Consider the following 19,156-nt stretch of genomic DNA (forward strand, 5'->3'; position numbering starts at 1 on the left):
CCCTCTGCGCTCTGCCGCCCCGAGGCTGTGCCTCGGTGGCCTTGTGGGAAATCCGGGCCTGGGCATGGGGACACCCTCCCAATGCCGAGGGCACGTGGCCTGGTAAGGCGCTGGGAGGGGGGCGCTCGATCGTCCCCCCCTTTCCTGCCCTGCCAGTGCTCGGGTCAAGGGTCTGATAGGACTGTTAGGGGGGACCCCACAGTTTTTCCCCCCATTTTTGGGGGCTGGGGTTCCCCTTTAAAAATCCTACCAGACCTTAAGGGTCTGGTATGGATTTTGGGGGGAACCCCACGCACTTTTTTGTGTGTTAGAACTGGGGGGTCCCTCCGAACATTCCTACCAGACCTAAAGGGTCTGGTATGAATTGGGGGGAACCTCACGCTTCTTTTTTTTTTTCATCTTCTGCAGACTGTAAAAAAAAAAAAATCCTTTTTTTTCCTAATGTCATTTTGCTGCAACGGAATTAGTCTAATAACGAATTTCGTTGCAGCAAAATGACATTAGGAAGAAAAAAATGAATTTTTTTCTTTTACAGTCTGCAGAAGATGAAAAAAAAAGCCTGAGGTTCCCTCCATAACGAATTTCGGCCATAAAAGAATTTCGGCCGGACTACCGCTAACGAATTTTGTTACAGCAAAATTACATTAGGAAAAAAAAATAAAATGATTTTTTTTGTCTGCAATACATGAAAAAAAAAAAAAGCCTGAGGTTCCCCCCCAATTCATACCAGACCCTTTAGGTCTGGTAGAAATGTTAGGATAATGCCAATTCAAAAGCAAAGAAAAACACTTTATCCATTATCCACCCTGCCCTGGATTAGAACCTGCGACTTGGACAATGGCAAACCTGTACCTTAACCACTACACTATTGCCTCTGAACTTTTAACCAAAGAATTGTTGTAGAGGGAAAATGTTGTCATTTTTTTTTCCTAATGTCATTTTGCTGCAACGAAATTCGCCCAATAACAAATTTCGGGAAATCGGGAATTCATATTCGTTTGCATTCGTCTTAGCTGTAATTCGGAATTCGGATGCATCCGAATCTCCGAAAATTCGTCCGCAACGAATTTGGGAACGAACCGAATCGCACATGTCTACTAGGCATTCCTCACCAAGCTTAGCACTGAAACATGCAGAAGAGTTATAGGTTTAGCTTTGCACGGCTCTGCTCACTGTTTCTAGCCAGGGAGTAGGAGTAAGGCCTCATTCACACAGTGTAAAGACCGTACAGATCCGTGTGGCATGCACAGCTGTATTGGGTCGTTCCCGGAAGGGACAGGTGCTGCATGTGATTGCCCACAGCAGCCTGTTCTTCCCTATGGGAGGATGCCGATGTACACTGTCATACACACTCCCCAACTACACATCCGTTTGTGTCCGGGTGTCTGTGCTCAGACGCAGACAGGATCCATCCTGTCTGCGTCTAGGTATGGACACCTGGACCCGCACGGATGTGCAGCTCCGGTGTGCTTACGGCTGCGTCCTCCCATAAAGAAGAACAGGCTGCTGCGTGCAATCACATGCAGCACCTGTTCCTCCCGGGATCGGCCCAATACGGCCCCGCACGCCCCACGGATCTGTACGGCCTGACTTAACGCTGTGTGAATGAGGCCTTTAGGGAGCAAAAACCACAACAGACTAGACTGAAAGTAAGATTAGAGCAAGAAGTCATATGTTACCATGAGAAATTGATTTGGGCAAATCAAGGCAAGGCAGATATTCAGGGGCACACAGAGGCCAGATATTGAGGAATGGGTGGCAAAAACATGTAGGGCTGCAGCTAACTTATACTATAATGTACTATTGTTGGGATTTGTAGTCCTCTGTAGCTGGCGTTATTCTCCATTGCGCTGTATAATTTATTATTGCTGGGATTTGTAGTCTTCTATAGCTGGTGGTATTCTGCATTGCGCTGTATAATGATTATACAGCGCAATGCAGCAAACTAGCAGCTATAGAGGAATACAACAAATCGCAGCAATAGGACATTATACTATAATGTACTATTGCTGGGATTTGTAGTCTGCTATAGCTGGTGGTATTCTGCATTGCGCCGGATAATCATTATACAGCGCAATGCAGAATACCACCAGCTATAGCAGACTACAAATCCCAGCAATAATAAATTATACAGCGCAATGCAGAATACCAGCAGCTATAAAGGAATACAACAAATTATACATACTAGGGATGTCCCTATACCACGTTTTCAGGACCAAGTACAAGTACTTCCCCTAATGTACTTGCCGATACCAATTACCGATACTTTTTCTTAAAGGGACAGGTGACTTTAAATGATCCATAGTACAACTACATGTTATGTACTATGGATCATGATTTACCCTATTCATGTTAGCAGGGGAGAATTGTAAATCTACTGCTGTAGTGTAGTGGAGGTGTGTGCTGTATATATGTACTACATATACATTACACAGGTCCAGTACTCTATAGCAATAGATTTACAGCCAGCCTGTCCCAGCTTCCCTCACTCACAGTTTCACTCCGATCCCTGTTGCCTCCCGAGGTAGTTGGCGCTGGGCAGGATCACATCGTGTCTCAGTGCTCAGCTTGTGGGAGGCGCTCGCAATTCTGCCCTGCTAACATGAATAGGTTAAATCAAGATCCATAGTACATAATATGTACATAACATGTAGTTGTACTACGGATCATTGAACCCATTCATGTTAGCAGGGGATCATTGTAAATCTATTGCAACAGATTTACAATTCTGTACTGCTAACATGAATGGGTTAAAATGATCTGTAGTACAACTACATGTTATGTACTATTATTATGTACTATGGATTATTTAACCTATTCATGTTAGCATTGGATAATTGTAAATCTATTGTTGCAATGCATTCTATATGTAGAACATAGTACATGTACATATAGAGTGCACTGCAACAATAGATTAAAAATGTTTCCTTTTCTAACATGAATGGGTTAAATGATCCATAGTACAGGGCTACATATGGATCATTTAATCCATTCATGTTAGCAGAGGAGAATTGTAAATCTATGGTCTCCAGTGTATTAGCAGTGTATACTCTATATGTACTACATTTATCCCCTGTTTAATAGTGCCCCCCTTGCCCTCACTCACTGTGTGGGAGAGCAGGTGGGGTCCTAATTTAACTGGCCCAGAGGTGCCGGCCAGCTAAATTAAGCAGGCAAACTAATCGAAATTCAACTAATCGATGATGGAAAACGTTGACAACGTTTCCATCATCGATTATAATCGATTTAGTCGATCAATTGTTGCAGCTCTAAACATATGAGGAAAGGCATCAGAGTTTTTCCTAGGAAGAATAGTGCAAAAGTATATGTAGTGCAGAAACTGCATGCAAATGATGATTGGATGTAACCATACCATTGGGCTGATATACTAAAGGAGTTGACTTCAGTTATCCAATAATTTCATTAAGATTAAATTAGGACCCCACCTGGAGCGCCGCCCACCGGAGCAGCAGTGACGCGACGCTCAGTTGAGGTAAGAAAAAAACAAACAAAAAGAAAACCATAGTGCAAGCTTCGGCGCTATGTATCGGGGCATTTTGACAAGTACAAGTACTTGTCAAATTGCCCTGTATCGGTCCCGATACCGACGGCGGGGAGGAGAAGTAGCGTGCGGCGAGCCGCAAGCAGGCAAACTAATCAAAATTCAACTAATCGATTGACAACGTTTTCCATCATCGATTATAATCGACTTAGTCGATCAATCGTTGCAGCTCTAAACATATGAGGAAAGGAGTTTTTCCTAGGAAGAATAGTGCAGAAGTATATGTAGTGCAGAAATTGCAGGCAAATGATGATTGGATGTAACCATGCCATTGGGCTGATATACTAAAGGAGTTGACTTCAGTTATCCAATAATTTCATTTTAGAATTAAATTCCTGCTTAATTATTTATCTGCATTGGGTATCTAAAGTGAAATCTTTTAGCAAATCAGCCTCAATACCAATTGCTGTTTTTTAAGCCCGGACCATCACAAGAAAAATGATCAAAATCTGTTAACTGTTACTAACTTTTATTAAAAATCTACGTATACTTGAGCAAAAAGTATTTACTGTGGTTAATTGACTTACCTAACAGTCTGTTAGCTAAGCAAATTAACCACAGTAAATACTTTTTACTGAAGGACATATTTTAATAACGGTGTGTGTGCAACAATTCAAGAAAATGGCTTCTCACTTACTTTACAGCTCCGTCTCCATCTCATCTGCAGGAGGGGGTGGAGCTTAGAGGAGTGGGCGTCGTGCTCAGAGTATGTGCCGTGCCTCATTGGCTGCCTGGCTGGTTGCCTATTCTTATAACAGTTCTTCAGCGGGCGGGCGGTGTAATCCAATCGGCCGCCTGCCTCACACAGCATCAGTGCGGGCGGACGATGCTTGTCTGAGGGCATCCTGCAGTCTCCGGCACGCACACAGCGTCAGTGCAGTCCACGCTCTGCACTCTTCTCAGATGGTACATACAGGTGCGGCGTAGTGTGGGGGCAGCCAGGCCGACTGCGCCCTAGGCAGCAGCATGCCCTAGGCGGCTGCCTAGTGGTAGCGCCGGCTCTGACCACAACCTCAGAGACCCAGGTTCAATTTCTCACTGCTACAACACAGGTGCTGGGCAGGCAGGAACCTGACGCTGCCATGATGCCCCAATATTCAGTTGTGTGAAAAAGTGTTGGCCCCCTTCCTGATTTTTAATTGTTTTGCACGTTTGTCACACTTTAATTTTTCAGATCAAACAAATTTAAATATTAGTCAAAGATAATGCAAGTAAACACAACATGCAGTTTTTAAAAGGCAGGTTTTTATTATTAAGGGAAAACAAAATCCAAACCCACATGGCCCTGTGTGAAAAAGTGTTTGCCCCCGTCCCCCCTGTTAAAACATAACTTAACTCTGGTTTATCACACCTGAGTTCAATTTCTCTAGTCACACCCAGGCCTGATTACTGCCACACATGTTCGCAATCAAGAAATCACTTAAATAAGAATTGACTGACAAAGTGAAGTAGACCAAAAGATCCTCAAAAGCTACACATCATACCGAGATCCAAAGAAATCCAGGAACAAACGAGAAAGTGTGATAGACTCACCCGTCCGGGCCGTCACTAGGCTCCTCCCCTTCGCGCACTCCGTTGCGGTCCAGCAGGGCATCGCTGGACCGAACAGTTCGGTGCGTCAGCAGGCTCCTCCCATCCGCGCTCAGCGTGGGGACATTTAAGGGAGGAAAAATATATGTTTGGCGTCCGACTGTTTTGTGTGACGCACGCCGAACATAGCTCCTGAGGGCACCTAGTAGGATCTCAGCCCGAGAATACTGGGCTACCATACCGGACCTCGATACCGGCCTTCTACAGGACTCCCCACACCACTGAGTGAATGACTGCTTAACCGCAAGTAGTAGTGCCACAGGCATCTGCACACAGCACTGCAGTTGCACTGGGCTTGATAAAGAGCTATTGTGAATGGGACTGAGCTAGTCCATATGTTGTTATTGATTGCAATACCTGCATTGATCTCTTATACTCTGAATGGGACTGAGCTAAACCTTATATTGCTATTGATTTGCATACCCTGCATTCACCTCTCATACTCTGAATGGGACTGAGTTAAACCTTATATTGCTATTGAATTGCATACCCTGCATTAACCTCTCATACTCTGAATGGGACTGAGCTAAACCTTATATTGCTATTGATTTGCATACCCTGCATTCACCTCTCATACTCTGAATGGGACTGAGCCAAACCTTTTATTGCTATTGAATTGCATACCCTGCATTAACCTCTCATACTCTGAATGGGACTGAGCTAAACCTTATATTGCTATTGAATTGCAAACCCTGCATTTACCTCTCATACTCTGAATGGGACTGAGCTAAACCTTATATTGCTATTGATTGCATTACCTGCATTAATCGCTCATACTCTGAATGGGACTGAACTAAACCATACTGTACCATTGTCTCGCTTTAACTGAGTTCTCGTGTTGCACAGCATTATTAAAACGTATAGCATAATTAACTGAATTGACGAGAAATGATGTGATTGATTCCTAACCTCCATTGAACAACATTTGGAGAGTGATAATCAGGAATCATATACTGAGTCCCATCATCCACCTCCTACTCCGCAGTTGAGTATCCAACTCGCAACAATAGGAATATTACATAACAGTCGGACCCGTAGAAATGGATCAAGCAGAGTTAGCCAGACACTTAGTGGCCCTCACACAGCGTCTTGAAACACTGACTCAAACGGTTCAAGAATTACAGCTAGAGAACCAGGAGCTAAGAGAACAGATGAATCAAAACACAACTACGTCAAGAGAGGGACCAGAGCCTAAGGTAAACCCTCCAGAACCATTTTCAGGAGATCGGAAAACATATAGAGAATTCCTTAACTCCTTCAAATTGTTGTTTAATCGGAGACCGAAGACTTATCCCACTGACAGAGTGAAAGTGCTTGCGGTAATTTCATACTTAAAGGGTGAACCCCGGGCTTGGGCCACCACTTACATAGAGAAGGAAGACCCCCATTCTCAACTCCTACCCTCAATTCATAGAAGCAATGTCACTACTTTACGAAGATATAAGTAAGCAGCTTACAGCCGAATCTGCAATATGTAACCTGAGACAGGGGAAGAGACCTGTTGAAGAGTACGTCGCGGAATTCAAAAGATGGGCTCGGGAGACTGAGTGGAACAACGTCAGTCTCCGTAATCAATTCAGGCTCGGCCTCTCCGACCCATTAAAAGACGAGTCAGCACGTGACGACCTACCCTCCACCCTAGATGCATTAATTGTACGCTCCATCTCCATAGACCGCAGACTAAGAGAGCGAAGGTTGGAAAAGACATCTGGGCTACCTTACATACCCCAAAGAAACACTCTCGCTAATATTCCTGTGCACACAGAAGAACAGATGGAGATAGGAACCATCAGAGGGCCCTTATCACAAACCGAGAAGATAAGAAGACGGGCTATGAATCTATGTATGTACTGCGCTGCTTCAGACCATGTCCTTGATGATTGTCCTCTTGTACGTAGGAAGTCCACAGGTAAGACACCCCCAACCTGTAACTTACATTCTCTCAGGTCAAAAACTTATAACTACTTACATATTCCTATCATCCTACAGTGGGAGTAAAGAAGTGTGCTGGTTGAGGCCATGGTGGATACCGGAGCTTGCGGGAACTTCATTGATTCACAATTGATAAACATAAATAAAATTCTGATACTTACTAAAACCAACCATGTCTCCGTTAGCTTTATTGACGGTACCACTTCGGTATCAGGGCCTATATCACATCAGACCCAGGCCCTCCTTGTGACCTCTCCTAGCAACCACACTGAATACATATCTTTTGACGTTATTCCATCCCCCAAGTAGTGTAGGGAGACATGCTACCAGGTTAACCCAATCCTGCAACTCGCCTGTCAACCCATACCACACCATTATGCTGACTTCTCCAATGTGTTCTGCAAAAAGATGGCCGAGACCTTACCCCCACATTGGTCATATGACTGTCCCATAGACCTACTCCCTGGTAGTCAGCTACCCACAGGCAGAATTTACCCACTCTCTCGACCGGAATTAGAACACCTAAAAGAGAATCTAGAAAGCAACCTAAAAAAGGGGTTCATCCGGCCTTCCATATCACCTGTTGGGGCAGGAATGTTCTTTGTAAGCAACAAGGATAAAAGCCTGCGTCCAATAATTGACTACCGACTCTTGAACAACATTACAGTAAAAAATCGGTACCCACTACCTCTTATCCCGGAACACATTGAAAGACTACAAACCTCAGGGATATTCACTAAACTTGATCTCAGGGGTGCATATAACCTAATCAGGATAAAAGAAGGAGACGAGTGGAAAACCGCTTTCCGTACCAGGTACGGATTGTTCGAATACACCATAATGCCTTTTGGCCTAAGTAATGCATCTGCTACTTTCCAATGTTTCATAAACGACATTTTTCGCGATCTTCTAGACATCTGCGTAGTAAAATACCTAGATACTCATCTACTCAGACATTACTGACAATAGGAGACATGTTCGATGGGTACTTGCCAGGCTACGGGCACACCAACTATACGCAAAGCGGAAAAATTTGTTTTCGAAACCTCTACCATCCCCTTTCTGGGATATGTCATCACGCCAGACGGTATACAAATGGACCAGCCTAAAGTTGAGTGTACACGAAACTGGCCAACGCCACGTACCAGGAGAGCACTCCAGAGATTCCTGGGATTCTCCAACTTTTATAGAAAGTTCATAAAAAAACTTCTCTGCCGTTGTGAGACCTCTGAGCCGGTTGACAAGCTCAAAGCAAAGATACCATTGGGATAGAGAGGCTCATGAAGTTTTCGACAGACTGAAGACATGTTTCACTACTGCACCCATTCTCAAACTACCCAATCCGGCGATCCAGTACGTTCTTGAAGTGGATGCTTCCCAGACGGCTATAGGGGCTATACTATCTCAACGTGAATCACTCTCACACCCACTACACCCAGTGGGGTTCTATTCATGAACCTTAAACACCGCAGAGATCAATTACCGAATTGGGGAGAAAGAACTCCTCGCTATCAAATGTGCTCTGGAAAATTGGAGACATCTCCTGGAGGGTACCAAACTCCCTATCATCATATATACAGATCACCGGAACCTGCAGTTTCTAAAGACCAGTAAAACTCTCTCCTCTCACCTAGTGAGGTGGAGTTTTTTCTGCGATAGGTTCGACTTCCTCATTACTACCGTCCAGGTTCCAAGAATGTGAAGGCGGATTAACTTTCCCGATTTAAAGAAACGGAAAATGTAGCTCCTCTCCCAACAACCATTATCCCTCCAGGAAGGATAATTACACTTGTCACCGATCTGAAGCAACAGCTAAGTAAGCATTTGGAGACAGCTGAAATTCCTGAAGGACTGGGAGTAAGGGCAGGGGCAGAGGGATTCTTCTACAAGGATTCCTGACTCTTCATTCCCACTTCAATGCAGACCCTTATCCTCCGATCACTACATGACGCTCCATTAGCTGGACATCCAGGTATCACCAAGACCCTGGAGCTCGTCAAGAGATATTTCTGGTGGCCAGGAATGTCGAAGACCGTACAAGATTATGTCTCCTCCTGTGACATATGTGCCTCTTGCAAAAAGGAAAAGAAGCGTCCTTATGGATTGTTAACTAATCTAGCCATACCTACCAAACCCTGGGGGACCATCTCCATCGATTTTATCGTTGACTTACTGTAATGGCACCCGTCGGGGCTGGGCCGCTCCGGTCTCACCTCCTGCAGTGACAGCCGCTCTGCGTTCCACTGCGGAAGCCGCTCGACTTTCTGCATCGAGCGGCGTGCGTTCCACGGTGGAATGCGGAAGCCGCTCGGTTCGGGCCGGCGCCACCTCCCACTTCCTGGGACTTTATAAGGCCACTGAAGAGGCAGCATGGCGTTCCCTTATTGAGTCAGAAGGTCTGCTGCCTCCTGAACCTCCACACTGCTCCTACTGTGCCAAGGATCCCAGAGCCTGGAGCGCCTCACCTTCACACCTAAAGGATCCACCACTGCTGCCACTCGCAGATACCAAACCGCAAGTACTGCTCCGGTTGGAGCCTTTCTCTGTTCAAACCTCAATTGTGATACAGACTGCCTAATGGGAAAACTATCACCTGTGCATTAGATCAACTGGCATTTAGACGTTTTGCTTGCTGTAGCTCTGCCTACAATTGTTATCGTTAATTAATACAGATTTCAGTGTACTCTTTGAGAGACAGGTTATGTAGTAATAACCCTCTCCATTACACCTTTGTTGATTGCATACGGCTGTGATGCTAGAATCTCAAACTCTCCGTTAAGACTGAGAGTGACGGCTGAGATTCCTGCCTGAGAAGCCGTCTCCTCCTGCCATTTCGCCTCATACTACTCCGCAGCTGCAATCCAAACCTTACTCCATCCGGTAGGCGTGACAGAATAGTGGAACCTGTTAAACATGGATCCAGCGGAGCTTGCTAACCTTGTCACTCTCTCCCAGAGGGTAGAGACCCTAACCATGTCCATGCAGGAGCTCCAAGTCGAGAACCAGACACTCCGTAACCTAGTGGCACAGAATGCTAATGCTGTGAACCCCAGAGACGGGCCAGAACCCAAAGTATGTGCCCCAGAGCCTTTTGCTGGCGATAGGAAGAACTTCCGTCAGTTTGTAAGTTCATGCAAATTAATGTTCGACCTACGGCCCCGAACATACCCTACTGACCGCATAAAGGTACTTACCCTCATTTCTTACCTCAAGGAGGAGCCCAGAGCTTGGGCGGAAACATACCGGGAGGAGGAGGATGAGCTACTGGATTCCTTCCCCCAGTTTATGGATTCCATGTCACTCCTGTATGAGGATTCCAGCAAACAGTTGACCGCTGAAACCGCTATAAAGGCCCTCAAGCAGGGTAGAAGAACGGTTGAGGACTACATCTTGCAGTTCAAGCGTTGGGCCAGAGAGACCAAGTGGAACAACATCGGTCTACGGAACCAATTCCGACTCGGTCTCTCTGAAGCGCTGAAGGACGAGATTGCCCGCGATGCACTACCCCACACCCTGGATGACTTGATACAACGTTCAGTAACCATCGACCGACGTCTCCGAGAGAGGAGGGCTGAAAGGTTATACGGCAGCAATACTGTTCCCCGGAGATCCAGATCCCCTCAAAAGGACAAGCCCATGGAGGTCGGAGCCATTCGTGGACCTCTCTCGCCAAGAAGGGCAGGAGACGCTCTCTGAACTTGTGCCTCTACTGTGCCTTCCCAGATCACATGGTAGCCACATGCCCCGTGGTCAAAAGGAAGACCGTAGGTAATGTCTCCCACATCTGTAAATTAACTCCTACCATTGTCCAACCCAATCCTTACATTTATGTCTCTCTCACTTTGCAGTGGGACCACAAGAGGATCACCGTTAACGCCATGGTGGACACTGGTGCCTGTGGTAATTTCATCGACATGCATCTTGTAAAGCAAAATAAAATACCTCACGTGTTAAAGCAGAAACCCTTGCCTGTGAGTTTTATCAATGGGTCTACCTCCACTGCAGGGCCAATTATGTCCCACACCCAGCCACTACTGGTGACCTGTGAGGAGGGCCATACCAAGTATCTTCTATTCGATATCATTCCTTCTCCTCTGTTTCCAATAGTGTTGGGTCTCCAATGGGTGAAACGTCACCAACCTACTATACTATGGACGGAGGGGTAGGTCCAGTTCCACTCATCGTATTGTACTGAGACGTGTTACCCCGTCTCCCTTATTTTGCAGATTTCTTCCGAAGTTTTGCCATCTCATCTCATTGAGTTTTCTGATGTCTTCAGCAAACGGCTGGCAGAGACACTCCTGCCCCACCGACCCTACGACTGCCCTATCGAGCTGGTTCCAGGCAGTCCTATTCCTACTGGTCGGATCTATCCTCTACAAGAAAATACAAAGAGAGGGGCGCCTTTCCTAGTGCAGATTAGTTTATTCAACGATCATTAAAAAAAAACAAGCTAGCAGGTACTCACAATGGTAGCATGACAACAAGTGTGTGAAGCAATGTAAAACGGAGCACTGGAGGGATCCGTATGATGAGTCCTGTGTGCCGATCAGTAGGGTGTTGACACGTTTCCGGGGCACGCCCCCTTCATCAGAACATGACTCGAGTCTCCCCTCCATGTCGGCTAAGAAGGGACAGTGAAAATCTGATTGGCGGGGGCGCTAGTGAGCAGCCAGCCAAGATGGCCGCAATCTAACCTGGCTCTGCCACACCCGGACGTGTGACTAATATTATACCGATTTCCTCGCTATCACTCGACCCCAGCTGAACGGAGGCTTGCTCCCGGACATGCGGAGATCTGCTAAAGGGAAGTCCGGTAACTTCAAACGAACTCGGGCGCGATTCCCGGAGACCAAAACCCTGCCGCGCTCAACAGACAAGATGGCGCCGTCCCTGCCCGAGCCAGAACAGCAGTCGGCATCACAGGAACTTGTGACTGACGTGGATGGTTGTTCGAACGCCAGCTCGGCCTCCCTGCTGCCCAGCACACAACCAGAGGTAACCTGTAGGGACTTGGTTCTCCTAGACAAATTCAAGTCACTACTACAACGGGAGCTGCAGACGGCTACAGACAAATTAGCGGCCCAGCTTTCCCGCGACATTAGGGGGCTGGGGACTCGCATTAACGATATGGAAAACAAAATGGATGATATCATCACGGTGTTAGACTCACACGAGCAAGATCTAGACTCTGTAAAATCAGATTTAAACTACTCCATGCGGAAATTGGAAGATCTAGAGAATAGGAATAGGAGGGGGAACATCAGGTTGCGGGGTATACCCGAGCATGTGGAGGACCTGAATAACACTGTCACTGCCTTGCTCCAGGAGCTGATACTGGGCTTCCCAGTGGACAGGCTGGAACTCGACCGGGTCCACCAGGCGCTGGGCCCGAAAATTGCTGACGGCCCCCCAGAGACATTCTCCTCAAGCCCACATTCTACAAAACAAAGGAGGCCATAATGAAAGCGGTTTGGGAACGCCGAGACCTGACCTTCCAAAATTATGCTTACCAGATCTTTCCGGATCTGGCACCGTTGACTATCCAAAAACTGAAGGCCTTGAAACCCTTTCTGCAGGTCCTGCAACAGAAGGCTGTGAAGTATCATTGGGGCTTCCCGCTGAGTCTCCTTCACTTACCGGGGCCAGACGCAGGCTTTCTCCACTCCGGAGGAGGCTTCGTCCCTCCTGGAATAATTGCACCTGCTGCCGCCACCGACGCCAGGTCAACAGAAAACACCAACGTCCAATCCATCCCAACCATCCCAGGACCGTCGCCTCTCTCCCCTGTGGAACCAAGGGCCCCAGACACGCCGCAGACTGGCTGACAAATTCCGTGACCGCCGCAATATTCAGGAGGATTCCGCCGGCTGACGCGGCCCTTCACCCTTTATTGTCCCTCTCCATTTTTCTTACAGAGACACCATCTTGGATTGGATCGTTGTCCAGGGGCGACGCTCAAGATTCGAGTGTGTCAATGTTTTGTTGGGACACCTGTTCGTTGACAGGTCTTGACTGCGGGGTTCATTTGACGGCGGTGCCAGATTCAGTTGGTATTTTTAGGCACTAATAAGTTTCAGTTGATATAGGCCTGACCCCTATATATGGGAGCCTCGGGCGCGCCGCGGCGTCCCTGAGGTGCCCGCTGCCCGTCTCATGGGGCGGGCGCAAGAGGTTCCCATCTCCGTTATGGCCTAGTCCTAGTAATGACCAAAGATAGAGCTGGAGAGATATACGCTTGTGTATAGGCCTTCTTGTCTCAGACATTGTATGGTGTGCCTCCTCCCAGGTGCCGCGATACCTGAAAGCCCTCTGCCTTACCTGCCCCAAATACTACTTGCTCTAGCCCGCACCAACAGAGGCTGCTGGCTGCAGGCCTGGCCTGGCAGCGAATATTCGCCTTCTGGGCAGGACGTCTTTATCGCACACCAACTTTGTGGGTCTCCCACTGCCCTACCTCAACATTTGTGAGGGGGCGAGAAGGGGGTAATAATGGCTGGGTATGGACTTCATATGGTGTTGCTACTGGCCCAATGGCCCAGTCAAGTATATACCCATCCGCGCCTGGGAAGAGGACATCTTAAACTGGGTAGCGCTCACTGTTTATTCTATCGCTGGGGCATGATAATGTCAGTTTGTGCAAACTCATCTGCATGGGGCAGGCCTACATATTGGGCCAATTCAGCACATATAAATCCGATATGAGATGTCTATACCACCTGCGGTCCGCATGTCCGAAGTTATTTTGTTTACTTTTATTAACATGTTTAATATTTCCAAAGTGTTAGTAATTTTCAGCCGTCCACGTCCGGGTGTGACGCGCTCCCACGCTGCTAGTAATGCCTACAAGCATTGCTGCAATTGGCCTTAATGGCTGTACGACCTTAGAGGTCAACTTGTTTGTTCTTGTAAGTTTAGTATGTTTTTTATTTGTAGCTTCCCTCCCCCCCTCTTATCAACCCACATACCCCCTACAGCCCTCCATTGCACCAGGGTCTCCGGTCAAAGCACTACCCCATTGGTCTATGCTAAGGGAAATTCTCTTCTAATGACTAGTGCAATTTACCATCCACCATGATGCCTTCCCTCTCTTAACGTTATATCCCACAACGTCCAGGGCTTTAACTCGCCTAGGAAGCGCAGAGCTGCCTTCAATTATTATGTCTCTAAGGGGATTGATGTGGTATGTTTACAGGAGACCAGGCTTTCTACGGCCTTTAGCTGCCATTATCTACACAAAAATTACCCTCAGGTTTTCCGGGCTTCCTTTCATGAGAAGAAAAGGGGGGTGTTAATAGCCTTTCACAAGAATACCCCATTTGTGAGCTCCCTTGAGGTGGCTGATCCTACGGGCAGATATCTGTTGCTGCGAGGCACGGTCTTTGATACGGAAATCACTGTGGTAACCTACTATGCCCCCAACACCAGGCAACCCAACTTTTTCTCACATTTGCTGGGAGTGATAGATAGCCATAAACGGGGAACTCTGTTGGTCATGGGGGACTCGAATATGGTCCTGAACGCCACCTTAGATAAATCAGTGTCGAGACCCGGGTCGACCCTGCCGGCACCTGTGGATCCTAACATTAACCGCCTAAACACTCTCCAATTTGATCATGGCCTCATAGACGCATGGAGGGACAAAAACCCAAATCTCCAAGATTACACCCATTACTCCTGCCCTCACGACAGCTTCTCCAGAATTGACCACATTTTCGTGACTCAAAGTTTCCTCCCCTCCATTGAAAAATCACGCATTCTATCAGTTCCCTGGTCAGACCATTCCCCGGTCCTTCTCACTTGCTCCTCCTTCACCTCCAGACCCTGCCAATATTCCTGGAGACTGAATGATTCTCTGATCTCCTTTGCTGATACGGCACAAATTATTAGATCCTGCATATCCCAATACTTTGAGATCAATTGTGCTTCCGTTTCCTCCCCGGTCAGTCTATGGGAAGCCCATAAGGCGACATTAAGGGGGGACATCATCCAGTTGGCCTCTCGCAGGAAGAGGGAACGGGAGCAGAAAATATCTGACCTCTCCTCACAGCTAGAACAACTAGAGGCAGCCTGGAAGTCTCATCCTTCTAAAACATTGCGCCAAAGAGTAGCAACGCAACTTCTACGCACGGGTTAACAAGCCTGGCTCAATGTTGGCGAAATTACTGAACTCTAGGCCCAAGGGTAACCACTCTATACGCCTCCGGCTTCCTAATGGAGTCACCTCTGCAAACCCAACTGCCATTGTTGAACGCTTTTCCAAAATATTGACCAAACTGTATGATAAACCACCCACATTCCAACCAGGTAGGGCGGACAAATTGTTGGAGGGTGTCAACATTCCGACGCTCACAGATCCCATGGTGGAACTGGTAGGGTCAGATATCACTGTTCAGGAAGTCCTTATGGCCATCAAATCCTTACACACTAACAAAACCCCTGGCCCAGACGGTTACTCAGCCTTGTATTACAAAAATTTGCCGACCTTCTTGCCCCACATTTAACCTCATTTTTCAACTCCCTTAAATCCAACCCTAGTCTCCCTAACTACTCACTCTTGGCACAGATCGTGATGCTGCCCAAACCTGGTAAAGATGCCCTAGATCCACATAATTATAGGCCCATTTGTTACTTAATGTAGATATCAAGCACCTTTCTAAAATTTTAGCCAACAGAATAAACCGCTTCCTTGACACCCTAATACACAAAGACCAGGTAGGCTTTATCCCCTCCAGACAAGCCCCAGATAATACTCGCAAGATAATACAAATAATGCACCATATCAGGACCAACAAAATTCCCGGAATGCTTTTATCTTTGGATATTCGAAAAGCCTTTGACTCTATTTCTTGGGACTACCTCTATTATATCTTAGCAAAGTGGGGTTTCCCTAGGACCTTCATATCCTGGATCTGGGCTCTATACAGCTCACCGTCGGCCACTGTCAGGTACCTGCAGCACACCTCACCTGCATTTCCGATCCTGGGAGGTACGAGACAGGGCTGTCCTCTCTCCCCTATCTTATTCGTCCTAGCTATAGAGCCCCTGGCGCATCTTATCCGCCTGAACTCTAATATACAGGGGGTGCCAGTGGAAGCCACTGAATATAAAGTAAATCTCTTTGCAGATGACATGTTATTAACACTAACTCAACCCCACATTTCGTTGCCCAACCTATTCTCGATTCTACATTCCTTTGCAGGCATATCTAATCTGACCATTAATGAGACAAAGTCCTCGGCCCTCAACATCTCTCTCAGCCAGGATGCTGTCCAATCCAACCCGAGAGAATTTCTCGTTTCTCTGGCAAGACTCTCATTTGGACTACCTAGGAGTAAAACTGACTGCCACGTACGATTCTCTATATAAGGCTAATTATTCCCCTCTATTTCACCAACTCAAGGACCTTATGTCTTCTTGGTCACGACATGGATTGTCGTGGCTGGGCAGACTAAATGCCGTCAAGATGACGATACTACCCAAGCTTCTGTACCTCTTCCGCACCCTTCCAATCTCCATCCCAGGGTTAGCTCTTCGGGCGTCCCAACGTGACATCATGAACTTTGTCTGGGGTTCCAAAAAACCTAGGATATCCAAAATTACCATGTGTGCCCATAAGAAACAGGGCGGATTAGGTCTTCCCAACATAACGAGATACTATCAGGCGGCCCAAATAGCCCCCATGACCAACTTGTTCCAGGCCTCCCAAGCCCCCCCCTGGACCAATATAGAAAACTCCTACTGTTATCCAATCTCCATCCAAGCTCTACCATGGCTCCCGAGCCGCTTACGCCCCAAATCCATGAGCCCTTCTATGAGACACACCCTCACAGTCTGGGACTCGGTCAAATATTCAGGTAAACTGATCTCGCCTCACCTCCCCATGCTCCCCATCCAGGGCAACCCGCTGTTCACACCTGGTCTGGAGGCGGCGGGATCCTTCGGATGGTGGTCATCCCACAAATTTCAATATTTATATAATTTTCTGCGATTTGGAGAGCTCAGTACCTGGTCTGACCTTAGAACGCGATTGCAAATTCCTCTCCGGGAACACTTCCGATACTTACAAATTAGACATTGGGCCTCCTCTCTGACAGCTAATAAATCTATCCTCCCAGCGCTAACCTTTGAACACATATGTTACCACTCGCCTATGCAACCTAAATTGATCTCTATACTATATTCACACCTCAACTCAGTGTCTTCCCCAACGGATCACGCCTATGTACGTAAATGGGAGCTAGATCTTCGTACAACCAAGCCTGCTCATGAATGGCAACAGATATGGAAACGGACAGCCTCCTGTACGATCAATATCACTTCCCTGGAGACCGCTTACAAATCTAAACCCCTCATTTTCAGCTCTGTGCTTCAGGGGATGCGCGGCCAAAGGGGACGTTCTCCACACAAGGTGGACTTGCCCTATGATTACGAGACTTTGGTCCAAGAACTTCCTTCTCCTACGATCTCTTTTCCATACACCTATAACAAGGGATCCGGGGTTTGCACTCCTACACTTCAAGCCACCGGCGCTCACGAATTCTCAATATAAATTGGCCGTTTTTATTCTTCTAGCAGTAAAGCAAGCAATAGCCCAAGCATGGCGAAAACAATTTGTTTCATTTGCGGACGTGCGACGTAGGATAGATTCGTTTTTCATAAACGAGAAACTCTCTGGTATCCTTTTGGATACCCAAAAGAATTTCCAAAAGGTCTGGACCCCTTGAATTGCTCATGAACATCCTGAGCTTCCTTTGGAGAGTCTCACATACTTATAGGACTATCGGAGTCCCTGGTGCAACTCCCCTTCCTACCCTACCCCTTCCTTATGTGACCCTAATGTCCCCTGTTCCCCCCTATTCTTAATAACTATTGTTATATTAAAGTTTAGCGATGCTTTCGACCCTGGAACACGGAGATGGTAGCCCAGATGGGTCCCATTGTGGTCCAGGGCTCGACTTTGGAGTAACAGCTCCTTGAGATAGCTTATTTACCTTCTATGGATAACTGCCTTGCTTCCCTGCGAGGAGGCACTTCGTGTATCCAGCAACGAATTCTCCATGTAATGTCTAGATTCTGCTTCTTGACTGTATATCACCTATGACAGCCTGACCAGAATTGTTGTTATCTCGGCTACGCTATGTAAAACCAATAAAATACTTTGAAATTGAAAATCTGATTGGCTCTTGTTCTAGGCGGCTGATAGGGTATCAGTCTAACGTGGGTGTGATAGTGGGCGGGCCGGACTAGCCTGGTAAGATATGAGTTCCACCTAGCAAGTAGCGCCGGTCTCCCAGCCAATCACAGCGGCAAGAAACCAAAGGCAGCACAAACCGAGTCTATGCTGCTGTCAGTGCATCCCAACATATGAGGACAAGATCATAATAACATCCCTGTGGCGATGCCCCAGGGGGGGGATTGAAGGAGTGGAAAGGAGACTTGAGTCAACATACAGCTCTTACCACCATAAAACAATAACAATATATATGATGTCAAAATTGATGATTCAATTAGAAATATATAAAAATGTATATATAAAAAAACAAAACATAATATGGTGAAGTGAACCCTCTTAGTGATATACATAATAGACAAACTAAGAAGGTTGACTTCAATGTACATATTAAATGTATGATAGAAGGCATAATGCATAGCAGCATTGTAGTAGACACAATGGCGAACTAAAAAATATATAAATATACATAATAAATGCAGGATAAAACGCATGATAATGCACGTGTATATAAAAAATGCGTGATAAAACTGCATGATCAAAGACAATATTAAAAGCAATATTAAAGAGCGTGGCCTGAACATGGCGGCCAGTGGACGCTAATCCGCAGAGCTCCGCGGACCTGGGGTGCTAATCACAGCTGATCTGCCTTATACCTGACCCTGCTACCCCATGAAAAGGACGGGTAAGAAGTCTAAGACCCCCCCGCTCCTACACCAAGCTCCGATCGCAGGTCCGAATGGACGCCTATGTCTCCTCGCGGCAACCGGGGCCTAGTGCGCGCGCCCGGACCGGGGAGCTCGATTTTGCCTCGCCGGCGGGGTGGTCCCCGTGGCCTC

General features: G+C 46.9%; 1 protein-coding gene across 1 annotated transcript in view; it reads right to left on the minus strand.

Moving 5' to 3' along the window:
• Window positions 1-19,156, minus strand: part of LOC108801299 (phosphatidylinositol 5-phosphate 4-kinase type-2 beta-like) — a 151,175-nt gene that overhangs the window by 26,812 nt on the left and 105,207 nt on the right. The window lies entirely within an intron of this gene.

The sequence above is a fragment of the Nanorana parkeri genome, unplaced genomic scaffold, assembly GCF_000935625.1.
Source record: "Nanorana parkeri isolate BGI_ZX_2015 unplaced genomic scaffold, ASM93562v1 scaffold2286, whole genome shotgun sequence".
NCBI lineage: Eukaryota > Metazoa > Chordata > Amphibia > Anura > Dicroglossidae > Nanorana > Nanorana parkeri.